This window comes from Panthera tigris, chromosome D4, assembly GCF_018350195.1.
Source record: "Panthera tigris isolate Pti1 chromosome D4, P.tigris_Pti1_mat1.1, whole genome shotgun sequence".
Classification (NCBI taxonomy): Eukaryota; Metazoa; Chordata; class Mammalia; order Carnivora; family Felidae; genus Panthera; species Panthera tigris.
In genome coordinates this window covers 7790041-7796575 of record NC_056672.1, presented here as the reverse complement: position 1 = coordinate 7796575, position 6535 = coordinate 7790041, and positions in this window count along the sequence as shown.

Here is a 6535-nt window from a genome sequence, read left to right as displayed (position 1 = left end):
AGGAATGTGTAAGTTCAGTGACCCGGCATACAGGTTCATTGCTCTTTTATTTGTGTTACAAGTTGGTCTTGCACAATAAAAAGAGTGGCCCGATTCATGCTAATAATTAATATTTTGATTCATCTTTACTTGGAACAACATTAAAGAGCGAATTAAGAAAACGCCGTGACAATTTGAGAAGGCTTTTCAAAAGAAAAGAAAAAGCTGTAAGTTTTCATACCATTAATGATGTTCTTTTTCTGCTTTTTGCACAAGGGGCCCCGCAGTTCTGTTTTGCACCGGACTCCACAAATTATGTAGTCAGCCATGTGGCCCTATCTCTTGAGATCTACCTGAACTTTCAATTCAAATTTTTGTATTTCTTTTTTTTTTAATGTTTATTTTTGAGCGAGCGAGAGAGAGAGAGAGAGAGAAAGAGAGAGAGCATGCAGGGGAGGGACAGAGAGAGAGGGAGACAGAGAATCCCAACTTGGGGCTCAAACCCACGAACCAGGAGATCATGACCTGGGCCGAAATCAAGAGCTGGACGCTTAACGGACGGAACTACCCAGGTGCTCCAAATTCTTGTATTTCTTAACCGAACATGGTTGGCCCAGTGGGTCTTGCTTTCCAGCATGGCTCATCTCACTTATCTCCATCATGCTTTTTCTTGCAATCAGAAATAGGGTAGGCATAGCACTGCACTGCAGCCTCTACTCGTGGTCCAACCCACTATTCTTCTTCTTTGTTAATTGGATATATCTGGCATGTAACATTATGTAAATTTAAGGTGTACAACTTGTCAAGGTGACATATTTATATATTCCACTGTGATTGCCATTGTAGTGATTCTTAGCACCTCTAACACATTACGTAATTATTCTTCCCTCCAGCCCATGATTCTTAACACCTGTTATGAATTACCCTCTACCAGTATTTGGGGGCCTTCATATTAAGCTCTAGATTTCACTAAAAAACGAAGGCTCATCTGCAATAAAATTCATGCCTCTAGCATTTTGCCTCCAAAAGGAAGAAATACTATCTCTGTTGATTAAGCTTTGGTTAGGGGGCGCCTGGGTGGCTCATTCGGTTAAGCATCCAATGTCAGCTCAGGTCATGATCTTACAGCCCCTGAATTTGAGTCCAACATTGGGCTCAACATCTGGGCTGTTCTGACAGCTCAGAGCCTGGGACCTGCTTCAGATTCTGTCCGTCTGTCTGTCTCTCTTCTGCTCTGCCCCTCCCCCACTCATACTCTCTCTCAATAAACATTTAAAAAAATGAAAAAGAAGTAAGCTTCAGTTCAACTACAAGTGACAGACAGCCCCCTCCCACGCCCCCCCCCCCCAAATATTGGTTCCAACAAGTTTGCAGCTCTTTCCTCTCAGAATCTGGAAGTAAGTGATTCAGGGCTGGTATGTGCTCTACAGGGACGGTGGCTCCTATTTTGTTACTTCTTTTTCTTCTCTTTTGCTTCTCCCATTTTGTTGCTCTGCTCTGTACAACCTTTATTCCCAAGACTGCCTTGAAATTCAAGACGTCTGCAGCCATCAAGCCTGTCTGCGGAATAGCTGGAATGCGCAAAAGGAAGGAGAAGGGAATGTCCCTTTCCCTTAAGAAACTTCTAGAAATGAAACAGACCACTTCTACCGATATCTTACTAGCCTGAATGTAGGCACTTAGCTATACTAGGTGCAACAGGGAAATTGTCACCGCTCCCAATTGAGTTTTCAGGTCCCCATAACCTTAAGCTTTCTGCAGAGTGCTCACACTATCCTGCGAAGTCCCTGTGGTGCAATGCCCCACACACAACATAGTAGGTGATTTTTCCTTTTCTTTCCCTTTCCTTTCCTTTCCTTTCTTTCTTTCTTTCCTTTTTAGAGAGAGGGAGAGTGTGAGCAGGGGAAGAAGGAGGGGGGAGGGAGAGGGAGGGAGAGGGAGAGGGAGGGAGAGGGAGAGGGAGGGAGAGGGAGAGGGAGGGAGAGGGAGAGGGAGGGAGAGGGAGAGGGAGAGGGAGGGAGAGGGAGAGGGAGGGAGAGGGAGAGGGAGGGAGAGGGAGAGGGAGGGACAGGGAGAGGGAGGGAGAGGGAGAGGGAGGGAGAGGGAGGGACAGGGAGAGGGAGGGACAGGGAGAGGGAGGGAGAGGGAGAGGGAGGGAGAGGGAGAGGGAGGGGGGAGGGAGAGGGAGGGAGAGGGAGAGGGAGGGAGAGGGAGAGGGAGGGAGAGGGAGAGGGAGGGACAGGGGGAGGGAGGGAGAGGGAGAGGGAGGGAGAGGGAGAGGGAGGGAGAGGGAGAGGGAGGGAGAGGGAGAGGGAGGGAGAGGGAGAGGGAGGGAGAGGGAGAGGGAGGGAGAGGGAGAGGGAGAGGGAGAGGGAGAGGGAGGGAGAGGGAGAGGGAGGGAGAGGGAGAGGGAGGGAGAGGGAGAGGGAGGGAGAGGGAGAGGGAGGGAGAGGGAGAGGGAGGGAGAGGGAGAGGGAGGGAGAGGGAGAGGGAGGGAGAGGGAGAGGGAGGGAGAGGGAGAGGGAGGGAGAGGGAGAGGGAGGGAGAGGGAGGGAGAGGGAGAGGGAGGGACAGGGAGAGGGAGGGAGAGGGAGAGGGAGGGACAGGGGGAGAGAGAGAGAGAGAGAGAATGAGAGAGAGAGAATCTCAATCAGGTTCCATGCCCAGTGCCAAGCTGGACAACATGGGGCTTCATCTCACGATCCTGCCAAGCTGGACAACATGGGGCTTGATCCCACGACCTTGGGATCGTGACCTGAGCCAAAATCAAGAATTGGAGGCACAACTAACTAAGCCACCCAGGAGCACCTAATTTCTTAATGTTTGTTTTGGCCGATAAGTCAGGAGCAGATAAAAAGGAATATAATTCAAATGCAGTAACAACAATATTTAAAAAAAGAATCGTGCTATGTTATCTGCTTCAGAAACTGGATTTAGGTTCTAATAACAGATATTCTTAAAGTGGATTCTATCTGGAAATGATAGACAAACTTGAGTGTGCACACATGCCTTTTGGGGGCAGCTTCACAGAAGACTGATTTCTGGATGCTATCAACAAATATTCTGACTCAGAACGCTTGGGGTTGGGCCAGGAATCCCAATTTTCAGTAGGTACCCAGGGTAATGACCACGACAAATAATACCATAAGACATGGCGGTTTAGGTTGTCTTCACCTATAGTTGGCTCCCTCAAAGCCCAGCAAAGGAACACATCTTTTTTTTTTTTTAAGTTTATTTATTTTGAGAGAGAGAGAGGCAGAGAGAGAGGGAGAGAGGGAATCCCAAGCACTATTAGTGCAGAGCCTGGTGTGGGGCTTGAACTCACGAACTGTGAGATCATGACCTGAGCTGAAATCAAGAGTTAGAAGCTTAACCGACCGAGCCACCCAGGCATCCCTAGGACCACATCTCTAAAAGTAAGATTATGAAGTCGAGAACGTGATCATTCTTCCTGTACCTTCCATATACTACTGCTAACCCCAGGCTTAACTTATTTCTGGAGTTCCCTCTCCAAAACTACTATCTCCTTTCTATGTTTGCATTATTCCTGATTTTTTTTTTTCCCCATCAAGCCCCCTCTCGAGTTCTCTACAACCCAAGCCAAGAAGGCTGAGAAGCCTTGAGGACCTGCCGGGGGAAGTGCTGGGTGGTCAAGAATAAAATGGATGCTATTTGCCATTATACCCATTCATTCATCTGATCCCTAGGTTGGTCAAACAGTAATGTCTTTACACAGTGTATTAATAGTACAGTTAATAAGCATGCATCCTAACGTAATACTTACGCGATATTTGGCTTCAGGTAGAATATACTAAGAATTAGAGTTTTGATATTGATTTTACCCTGTGATTCAATATTTCATAAAATGTGCTATACATATCTTATATATACATGAGGTCATTTTAAGCGGTACCTCTGAATATTTTAAATTTGAGTAGTTTCATTCTCACCTTGCATTTGTGGCACGCAGATCTAAATTTCTATTAGTGGGAGTGACACGAAGTTTTCTTTTAATTGTTTTTAATGTTTTCATTTATTTGTGAGACAGAGAGAGACAGAGCATGAGCAGGGGAGGGGCAGAGAGAAAGGGAGACACAGAATCCGGAGCAGGCTCCAGGCTCTGAGCTGTCAGCACAGAGCCCGGTTGGGAGGCTCAAACTCATGAACCGTGAGATCGTGACCTGAGCTGAAGTCCGACGCTTAACCGATTGAGCCACCCAGGCGCCCCTCTTTTAACTTTTTAAGTAAAGAAAATGACTTAACTTTAAATGAAGATATTAAGTAAAGGGGGCTTAACAAAATGGGAATCATGTGCTTACCACAACAGAGAAACATATTTCTCTTTATGAAGGCAAAATAAACTATAAAAACTTGGATGCGAATTCTGGGTCTGTGTTGGGGGGTTTTGAGTGTACTTCTTAACCTCCCTAACCCTGTTTCTTCATGTGTAAAATGGGAATAATAACAACTCAGAGGATTGTTGTATTAAATGAAATAATTCATGTAGATAGTATGTTCAATATTGACAACTATTATTATTTAATATGGATCAAATTTATCTTGCCTTATCTTGATGTTCAATGTGAAATCTGCCCGGACAGTGAAAGATTCTCTGGGCTTTCCAAAAAAATTGGTTTCTCAAAAGGTGGCCTGAGAATATTTAAAAAAAATTTTTTTTTAATGTTTATTTATTTTAGAGAAAGAGAGAGAGAATGAGAGCGAGAGCAGGGGTGGGGCAGAGAGAGAGGGAGACAAAGAATCCGAAGCAGGCTCCAGGCTCCAAGCTGTCAGCACAGAGCCCCACGCGGGATTCGAACTTAAGAACCACGAGATCATGATCTGAGGTGAAGCTTGCTGCTTAACTGACTGAGCCACCCAGGTGCCCCAAGATGGCCTAAGAATAAAGGTGGTAAATGTCCATCGATAGCTTACTAGGTAATTTATGATTGAGCAGCAAGATAGATGTCACATCTCTAAGGACACTAGGGACAGGAGGCACCATACCAACCCTGGCCTGCCTTTTTCCCCCGGACTTTAGTATGTAAAAGACAAACAAAAAACTATGTTCTTTAAACTAATGTTACTTTGGGTGTTTATTGTTTCCAGCTGAAGAAAACGAAAGCCTATACAATAGGTGATTGCAACATACCATACCAACAGCACTGCTTGCACAGATGGGCCCCTGGCCCAGTCTTGGAGGATCCAGGGAGACTTCCGGAGGAGGTTACTTCAAAGGAAATGAGATATACGAGTGCGGATCCAGTTCTAATGTATGAACACGGTGAAGGAAAATTGTGGAGGGCGGTGTGGGATATAGGACAGTATTTTAATAAATTATCAGGCATGTAAAAAAAGGCTGTATATGTACATATATGTGTATATATAACGTAAGGAATTATATTATGTGTAACATATATCCTGTATATATAGACATGTGCACATGCAACCAAGAAGGGGAAAGCTGGGGTCAGGGGAGGGGGTGGTGAGGATCTGAAAAGACTTTATAGCAGAAATGAAGGTCGAGAGCATTTCTGAGAGTTGAGAGTGCTAGGCTAACGAAGGAAAGACCAGGTAGCTGGGACTGAAGAAGCACCTGGAACACAGGCAGAGATACAAGCAAAAGCCTGATTTTGTGAGCGTGACCTCTGTGTAGAAATGCCAGCACCTCCGTGTGGCTCCGGTGCAAAGAGCCGTGAACCCTGGGGCACACCTAGAAACGAGTCTGGACGGGTGGGCACCAGATCACACAGAGGCTTAATGCCAGGCTAAGACAAGGGATCAGGGGGTGCCACGAGCCACCTTCAAGACAAGAAGTAATACCATCAGGACCGTGGGCTTGAAAGTTCACCTTGGTGACAATGTGGAGAATAGTTTGTTGTGTGAAACGAGGGGCCATCACTACAGTCTAGACCAGAAATGGGGAAAAAAACCAAAACAAAACAAACAACCCTTAGCAGGGGCCACTGCAGCAGGGGAAAGAGAGGCGGCAGCAGGCAGAAGATTGGGTGAGTTGAGGGAAACGGAGAAGCCAAGACTGATTGCCAAGTCTCTTGATGGATACAGAATCAGAACACGGAAAAGAACACGGCATCTAGGACATACTGACGGTCGTTACAGAGATGGTGAATACAATTTACAATCGACTGTATTTGTAGTACCACAGGCACATACATCCAAATGGCCATTAGCTCTGTGGGCCTGTGGGTCTAGTACTCAAGGGAGACAGGGCCATGGAGAACTGTCACCTCTTGGTTGTGAGCTCACCTCACATCAGAATGTTCCAGTGAAAACCTGTCTGAGAGAGTCTTTAATAACACAGCCCAAGATGAATCAATGCAAGCGTGGAACGTCCTCTCATTTTTGCCTCGTGGTCTATTTCCACATCATTTGTGTCATGCTCTGGCTTCCCAAAGAGGGTCTGGTCTAACTGCTCGGAGGGCCATTCCTAACAGCTCTAATTTCAGGCCCCTCTGTTTGACCCTGATTGATGGTCCGGTCTCCCCCATCAGACCAAAGTGTCACAGCTTACCCCAAAAGTTCTGCCAGGAAAGGTCCT